The sequence below is a fragment of the Crinia signifera genome, chromosome 1 (genome assembly GCF_055691185.1).
Source record: "Crinia signifera chromosome 1, ASM5569118v1, whole genome shotgun sequence".
In the NCBI taxonomy this organism is placed as follows: domain Eukaryota; kingdom Metazoa; phylum Chordata; class Amphibia; order Anura; family Myobatrachidae; genus Crinia; species Crinia signifera.
The window spans coordinates 277321943-277331745 of NC_139217.1; positions in this window are offsets into that span (position 1 = coordinate 277321943).

Here is a 9803-nt window from a genome sequence, read left to right on the forward strand (position 1 = left end):
CTTAGTTTTCTCTGGATTTCAGAGCGATAGTCACATAAGTTCTGTACAACAATTGCCCCACCTTTATCGGCAGGGCGGATGGTAATGTCAGTATATGATGACAGATCTTTTAATGCTAATTGTTCCATTTTACTAAGATTGGAGTGCTTACCATACTCAGTAGTCTGGAGCAGGTTCCCAACACGATTGTCCAAAAGTCGATTAAATGTCCTAATTGAGGGATTTGCAGAAGTTGGGTCAAAACTGGATCTCTTTTGTAGTTTTTGCAGTGCTGTGGGCAAAGGGGCACTGGTCTCAGGAGGTATGGGGTTGCGAATCATGGCTTTACTGCCACGGAAGTACTCATGCAGTTTGAGCTGGCGATTTAGTTTGTATTTCTCAATATTCCATTGCATGTTGTCAGTGTGTACCGTTGGTACGAAGGAAAGTCCCCGTTGTAATACACGGACCTCCGTGTCAGTCAGGGGATGATTGGACAGATTGAATATTAGGCTTTCACCTTCCGATGCAGTGGAGGCCTCCCGGGTGGCCCGGATTGCCCGCGCCCGCGTCCTCTGCCTCGCTTTTTCACCCCCTCGGCGTGTTCTGCGTCGTGTTCGCCGCGGTTGCGACGGTTGCCAACCCCTAAAGGGGTCTGTCGTGTAGAGTCTGTAGGATCAGTCGTGCCGTCAGATTCACTGTTGGTAGCGGCTTCCTGTGATGTGTCGGATTGCCACAATTGTTTATAGTTTCTTGGACGTCTGTATGTACGTCTGTGTGGGTCCTGGCTGCTGGCCCACTGGTAGACGCGATTGTATTCGTAATCTGCGTTGACCTTGGCCAATTTTTCTTTTTTAAACGTAATCAGATCCCTCCGGTAGGTTGCAATCTGCGCATCCAGTTTGGACAGCCAATCTTGGCTTGTGTCGGCTTTAAAGTTGGCGATATGTTGGGATTCAAAAGTCTTGATTTTGTCCTTTGCAATAGCCAACTCACGAGAAGATTCTTCTATTACAAGTAATAGTAGGTCAAAACTGCACTTGTTAAGAACAGCAATCCAGCGCTGACAAAACGCTGAATTGTAACGTCCAATAGTGGGAGAGTTTTTAACTCTGAACCCCCTTGGTATTCTTTTGTCCTTGTAGTAGCCGCTTAAGGTAATGCCATGATACAAGTAGTCGATCTCCTTCTGTTTCAAACGAATCCAATCCTTGTATAAGTGGTTCAGGGGAGCGGGTTCTACTGTATCACAGAGTAATTGGTTGAAAAGAATGTTGTCAGCTTCTGCTTCAGAAAATGTTAACAATTTTCCTTGAGTGAGAAGGGAGAGATTCTCGGTTCCTGTGTATGCACCAGGTTGGGTGCCATCTGTACTGGACATATCAGTCCGCTGTGTGGATGTAGTTGATCCTGGTCGTGGAGATGACTGCAAATGTAGATAAAGTGGCAAGGAAATTTGCCAGTGTGTGCTGTCGCTCTGGAGCCCAATGCGCTGCAGAGGCAAAGGGATCCTGGTATACACAGTTTTTGAAGAGCAGCACAACCACTTGATAGGGTAACTGGCTCCGGTGCCTTCCTTGAGGGGAGAACCCCAAACGTAATATAGACCAGAACGGCGGCACCCGGAGGCTTGGTAAATAAAGTAACAACTGCAGGTTGGCGTGATCAAACGTTTTCGATGTTTATTACATCGTCATCAGGATGGTGCACATGAACACAGAGCATACCTTTATACATGAGCCAAACCACGTGAAGGTACCCATACACTCCCAGACCGGGTGATGCGCCCAAGAATGACGTCATCGCCCCGTTACCGGTTGCCAGGGTGACCACCAAAGTAAATACAAAACGATGTTTGAAATCAAAGTGAAAGCATAATCAGGCCAGTCCATAGAGTTAGGAAAAAATTGGACATGGCAAGTGAAACAACATAAATGCAAGGTGAATACATACTCAATACATTGTAGCAATGAAATATGTACAAAATATATACAAAATATTTACAAGAGGGATCGTAAAAATCCACACATACCCATGGCAAAATCATAAAGACTGGAAGTCAATTCAGCAGAATCTGTAATGTAAATACATGAATACTACAATGTAGCAAGTGAAGGTATTCGCAAGATCAGCAAACAACTTTGGACAGTAGTGAATTCCGACCCTGAACTACAACTGCAAGATACCAGACTCATGCCCTGTTACAGTAGGGGTAAAAACATCCGGGACTGGGTGGTTAAGACTGACATTAGTGGTCTTGACAAAAAACAATCCGTTCAGGGCAATTTTTTACACCGCCGTAATGGCTGTTATCGGTGTATTAATTGTGCCGTATGCAGATCCCTTAATACGGGCAATGATTTCCCACATCCACATACTGGGGCCCACATTCCCATTAAGCATGTATTAACTTGTACCACCAGATACATTATTTATTTAATTATCTGTCCGTGCGGCTTAGGGTACGTGGGTAAAACCACGCGTACCCTTAGGGAAAGGATCGCTGGCCACAAGTCTGTCATCCGTGCTGCTCTCATCAGTGGAAGCAGCGACCAACCGGTTGCTCGCCACTGGGTCACACATGGACACAGCATTGCTCAACTGAAATACACACTGATTGATCATGGACCTCAGAGGCTAAGAGGAGGCGACAGGGGACTCAAACTCCTACAACACGAGGCACGGTTGATTAATAAACTTAATACTTTAGCGCCCAAAGGCCTTAATGAGACTGCTGGACTCCACTGTTTTTTGTAATATCTTTTCGCTCCATTCGATACAGATCCTGTTTAACCCTATAGTCGGCATACCATGTCGACCTCCATTTACTCTGACCTGGACCTTGCGTCCGCTGACATACCCTTATTCAGATGATTTATCTCATGTATTTACATTACAGATTCTGCTGAATTGACTTCCAGTCTTTATGATTTTGCCATGGGTATGTGTGGATTTTTACGATCCCTCTTGTAAATATTTTGTATATATTTTGTACATATTTCATTGCTACAATGTATTGAGTATGTATTCACCTTGCATTTATGTTGTTTCACTTGCCATGTCCAATTTTTTCCTAACTCTATGGACTGGCCTGATTATGCTTTCACTTTGATTTCAAACATCGTTTTGTATTTACTTTGGTGGTCACCCTGGCAACCGGTAACGGGGCGATGACGTCATTCTTGGGCGCATCACCCGGTCTGGGAGTGTATGGGTACCTTCACGTGGTTTGGCTCATGTATAAAGGTATGCTCTGTGTTCATGTGCACCATCCTGATGACGATGTAATAAACATCGAAAACGTTTGATCACGCCAACCTGCAGTTGTTACTTTATTTACCAAGCCTCCGGGTGCCGCCGTTCTGGTCTATATTACGTTTGGGGTTCTCCCCTCAAGGAAGGCACCGGAGCCAGTTACCCTATCAAGTGGTTGTGCTGCTCTTCAAAAACTGTATATATATATATATATATATATATATATATATATATATAGGAACACGGTGGTTTCATCAGGTTATCATAACCTGATAAAAATTTACATAAATTGAAACGTTGTTATCAACTGGCTTCCTTCTTCATTTTTTGACAACTGGCCACGAGTGCCACACCACCGTGTTCCTATACTAATCCCCTGTGTGGGCACCAGCCACAGTTATTCTGTCCTAGGGAGTGTTGAACGTCTGCTTTGTCTATATATATATATATATATATATATATATATATATATATATATAGATAGATAGAGAGAGAGAGAGAGAGAGAGAGGGAGAGGGAGATATGATTTGCATAAGATGGAGCTACTGACAATCCCATAGCACACCCCTCTTACTGTAAGTAAATGATACTATCAAGTGAAAAGTCATTCCTATTTAGGACCGTCTGTAATCATTGAAGGAAAAGCAATTTTTGAAATTCCAACCAGATTATCTAAGAAATTTCTCATGCCTGTTAAACCTTGATCATGGGGTATAGAGGTATACAAGGCGGTCACGTCCATCATACACAGTATAGTGGTATTGGTGATACCTGTGGTTTTGTCAAGTAAATTGAGGAAACTGGTGGTGTCCTTCAGATTTCTTGGAGAGGATACTATGAAAGGCTGGATAAGAAAGTCCAATAGTTGTGAAATTGGCTTGTATACATTGTCCCGTGCCGAGATTATTGGACATCCAAGTGGCGACACCAACCTTTTCTGATTTTTTGGTACACTGTACAACACTAGAATAACTGGGGTAGAGGCAGTAAGAGTATCCTGAACTTTGGTGCTGATGTGTTTCTTACCCACGGTCATTTGTAGTATTGCTGCCAGTTCCCTTTCAAATGTTGCTGTGGGTTCATTTGACATTCTAGTGTACACTTTGGTGTCAGATAGTTGTCTATTAAATTTCGCCTTATATTCACTCAAATTTTGGATGATGATGATGGTGCCTCCTTTGTCCGCGACTGAAATAGTTATGCTTTCATCGTCACTCAGGCTTTTAAGGGACATAGATTAGGATGAAATACTTTGGACGCAAGTATCCATGCGTGTCAAACGGATATAGGAAACGTGGCTTACTTCCTGCTAAATGGGACACAAGCTTGAGGTTGCTAAGCAACCCTTGAACAGCGTCTGGGGCGGAAGTGGCAGTGACCACTTCCAGATAGCGGCTGCGTGGATGCGGCGGCGTCTGAGGTCCCGGGAACTGGTGAGTATAAAATTGATTTATGTGTACTATGGCTGTGCTGTAGGATTGGGCTGAGGACAGGGTTTGTCCCCCGAAACGTCCCCAATACACTGAGTTTTTGTTTGATGCAGTAATACCGTCTCCTGAGTGCTGTTTATTCCCTCATGGGATCTTGGACCATTATATATATATATACACAGCGTAGAGGTGGCACTCGGGTAAATAGTATACAAACATGGACCCCCTTGTTAGGTCAACGTTTCAAAGCCTTTTATTAGACGCTTCTTCCTCAGGACCAGAATACAACAAGGGAAGAAGCGGCTAATAAAAGGCTTCGAAACGTTGACCTAACAAGGGGGTCCGTGTTTGTATACTATTTACCCGAGTGCCACCTCTACGCTGTGTGTATTATTGCCCACACTCCAGTGGGTTGTGGCGAGCACCGGACACTACTGCGTGGAAGAGGAGTGCTACTCCATATTGGACTTTATATATATATATATACAGTGGTCGAAGTGGGGCGGTATACGGGGGTATGGCATACCCCCACTTTAATCTGAAGATAAAAAAAAAAGTTTTTTTTCCCCCTCAGGATGGTCTCTGATCACTCAGCAGCACATATTGTGCTTTTGTAATACCCCTGTACAACGGGGCAGTCTGGCAGGGGACGTTGATGGACAGGGGGGTGTCCGAAGGTGCGCACTATATTCACTCTTTACTTTTCCATACCCCCACTTCAAAATTTCCATACCCCCACTTCAAAATTTCCACTTCGACCACTGTATATATACATATATATACACATGTGTGTGTGTGTATGTGCATATATAATCATTATAATGTACCACCACCGAGATATATGCATCATTGTTCCATTCTTCCTACCCTTCAAATCATCCATCCATATCCAACATTGGCCTCTAATTTCCCCATTGTGCTCCCCTGTTCCCACATGCCTAACTACAGTATGCTCCTACATCTGTCACTGTGTTTCCCTTTTCCCATTCCACACACTTCTCTTTGCTGGCCCTTCCTTATCACACAAGATCATAGTGTTGTATTTCTATTACACATACCTCACATTTCTGCCCTTCCCCCATCCCTCACTATGCTCCCGCACAGTTAATATGATATAAAGATGTCGAATACAAAATTGTGAATCATGGCGAAAATCATGCTGAAAGCAGTTCGCCATCCTAGCATTGAATACACTCTTGGCGAATCACAGTGAAAACCCCATTGACATACACCAGCGACTTGCAGCAAGCATGAAATGTAGAACTGGCCGGCATTCACTGTTCGCTTTCGGCGAACAGTGAACATTGAATAGGGTGAATCAGATTTTCCGTGAAAAGGATTCACCGCAGGGAGTGAAAACAGCCCAATTCGCCGAAAAAAAACCCGGTTGATTTGGGAGTATTGAATACTGCCCAAAATATTACCACACCAGATGTCTTAATCCCCAGTTGCTATTTATTTTGTGCCTGAAGTGAGCCCGCAAGCTGCATTATCCCTGATAATTAGCCAGTTTTATACCTTTGAGTGCCAACTGAATTTGTCAAAATAGGTGTGAAAATTGGCAATCATTTTTTTTATTCATCATACATCATAATGACCTGTAATGCTTACCTCATATGGGAAATATTATCTTTTTTTACACAGCATATTGTATTTTAATCTATGTAACAAATATGAGGGATGATGGCATTTTAGCAGATATTTTGCGCATCTCACAAAGATGTTGGCACACAAAGGGTTAACTAATAACCAAAGAAAAACACTCAGAAAGTGTTTTTTCTTAATCATTGAATTAGATCAATAACACTTATTTCAGACATCCAAATTGATTTTACTTAAAAAAAAGTAATTAAAAATTAATATTTGTAAAAAAAAATAAGTTTCTTTGTAAAACATCAGAACATCGGCTATCACCACTGCAACATTGCTACTTCATATTTTCTGGCTTCCTGATCTTCCCTACATCCTCTGGGTGTCCAGAGGAAAGGTGAGGGGTGCTCTGTAACATTTCCTTAGCAGCTGCTAATGTCTGCAGCCATGGTGTGGGGTCTACTGAGCTGTCTGGTCAGGAGAGCAGCAGGCCCAGAGGGGAGGGAACCTGGAAGCAGAGGGGCCAGAGGTCCCTCAGAGCGCCAACTGCAAGAAGATTCCCATCCTACAGCCACACAGTGGGCTTTCTGTCATGTTGCATGCATAGGGCCGAATGTAATGCAGTGTGTGTCCGGCGGCCATGCATGCTTTTGCTTTATAAATTGCTACCCCTTTAAGAAAAAGTTTGGTCAGCATCCTTCACGGAATAGCACTATGGTAGCATGCCAGGCAACTCGCAACCCGTGACAAAGTAACTTCCGTTTACTTTATAGTTGAGGCCTAGAGCAACCTATATAAATTAATTGGATTCTACCTATTAATTTCTAGCATGCAATAGATAAATTATAGGTAGAATCTGTTTAATTGCAATGGATAAAATCAGTACAGCTTATCCTTAATTCTGCATCCACCTCAAAACTCTGGCCCTTCGTTATTCTACTTCATACTGTACATTTTCATTTATTTTATTTAATCTAAACTCAAGATGTAAATTCAGTCAAAATGCCAGTATACTTACATATGAAACAAATACATTATCAGTTTTATAGTTTACCATCAATAATACAAGTACAGTATAATTGCACTGACATATACATTGTGATATCTTTTCAGTCACTAGATGGCGTTTTGTGAATTTATATACATTTGACCTTTAGTACCTGATACACTGGCTTCTTTCACAGAAACATTTTAGGAAAAGAACTCAGCAGCTCCAAACATGAACTAGAACTCAGTGTGAGGCACTCAAACAACTGTCAGCTCTGACTGGTTTTATACTACTGTAAGCTGCAGTCATATACGATGAGCTGCAACACAAGATGTACTGAACAGTGAATTCTATAAAAACAGATTCAGGTTCAAAATAGAATTCTTTTTATATTTCCTAAATTCAAATATATTAAGTCAAATATACAATAGTGTCTTATGTCAGTTTACTTATTTGTACAAACCTGGCCTCACGCGGAATTGAATGCAGCTATGCCATTGATGCTCTGTCGTATGCATCTTTATGATCAAACCATCCATAACCATAACTTTGAGTTGATACCTGTTCCCTCATCATGAGTGGGTGCTTGATTCAACCCTATTTTTGGAATAAAAGACACACCCGGAACCAGGAATATTAGGGCTGATTCAGGTCCGGAGGTCCTGCTGCTCCAGGCGCAAGTTACCAATGCTCAGTACTATGCGCATGTGTAAGACCATACTGCATGGTTTGACACACTGTGGTTGCATATGTCAATTGGTTGACTGTCTTCAGCTGCTTGGGAACAGGTAGGGGGGAGCAATGGAAGCCATTTTACAAAATGGAGTGCCAAGGCAGGGTCTTTTTCTTCAGACAAAGATTATTTGGAATTTTTGAAGGAGCTGCAGCAGCTGGCCTATAGGGCCCTTTTGGACACTGTGATGGCTGTGTCATCACAAATGCTTTCAGGAGGCGCCTACTTATACCAGTTGTCTCCTGTTTCATTAACATATCTACGTATCAGACTGTTTCAAAGTAAACAATGGTGATGGTCCTTTTAACCACATCTGAATCAGACCCATAGAGTATATGCTTCCATCTGATTCCACTGATATGCACTCATTGACATCACACATACTCAGGAGCATGTAAACAGCACTCAGAAGCCCAGTTCCCAGTAGGGCAATGTGTGGGTGATCTCATGACATCACATGCACTGTGAAGCGTTTGTAAACAGCTCTAGTAGAAGCAGTGCTTCCAGTAGTGTAGCATGCGAGTGACATCATATGCATTGTGAGGAGCCCGGAAACCGCGCTGCATATCCGGACAGAATCAGGGCTAGATGTATCAAGTTTAAAAAACTGATAAAATGGAGAGTGATAAACAACCAGCCAATCAGCTCCGTTCTGTCATGTCACAGGCTGGGTTTGAAAAAATGACTAGTAGAAGCTGATTGGCTGGTTGTTTATCACTCTCCATTTTATCATTTTTAGAAGCTTGATACATCTGGCCCTCAATCTGATCCAGTCAGAGGCAGCAGTCAGCCCAAGCAGTTACAGAGCAGGACTGAAGACGTGTCAGGTATGTTAAGTGTTATGTGGGTATAATCAGTGGTATGTGATTTAAGTTGGAAATTATTATTGGTGCTATTGTTCAATATTAGCACCAATAATAACAATTCACACATCAAACAATAACACCAATATTACAGTACATTTCTCCGCTCTAAAGTAAGAGATTTTGGAAAAGAGTTACTTGAGATAAGCAGAATAGAAAATAAGATCGCACAGTGACTGAGTACTGTGAAAATGGCTTGTCAAATGCTGTTAGCTGCTGTGATGTCAACATCCTGGGTTTGCTTTATCCATTTAGGAATCAACTTTTGGCAAAGTCGTTCAGTTTTATTGTAATTCTGAGATCAGTTCAGGAGTCAAATCAGTTCACAGTGGGGGTTATTTTGGTTCACTCTTTCTGACAAATTCCTTCTTAGATGGACAAAACCATGCACACTGCAGGTGAGGCAGATGTAAAATGTGCAGAGAGAATTAGATTTGGGTGAGTTATTTTGTTTCTGTGCAGGGTAAATACTGACTGCTTTATTCTTACACTGCAATACAGATCTCACTTTGAAGTAAAACCCCACCCAAATCTAATTCTCTCTGCACAAGTTACATCTGCCCCACCTGCAGTGCACGTGGTTTTGTCCATCTAAGAAGGAATTTGTCAGAAGGAGTGAACCAAAATAACCCCCAGTGTTATTTATAGCCATGGGTGACTTCTCGACATTTGTTATGCTGCTTTTACATACCTCTCAACTGTCCCGATTTACACAGGACCGGTTTGGGATGGTCCCACATTCCGCCTGGGGCCAGCAGTGTCCTGCGATAGTGCGGGGTGACAGTTGGGAGTCCCCCGTGCCTGCCGCTGCGCTGCTAAGCATAGACCCTGTGCACATGTATATTTTTGAATACTTTGAGGAAACCAGGGTGACCGTAAGAAAATCACGCAAGCACAGGGATAATATACAAACTCTGCCTTGTTAGAGGCATGATGGGAATTGAAGCCACCACCTCAGTGCTGTG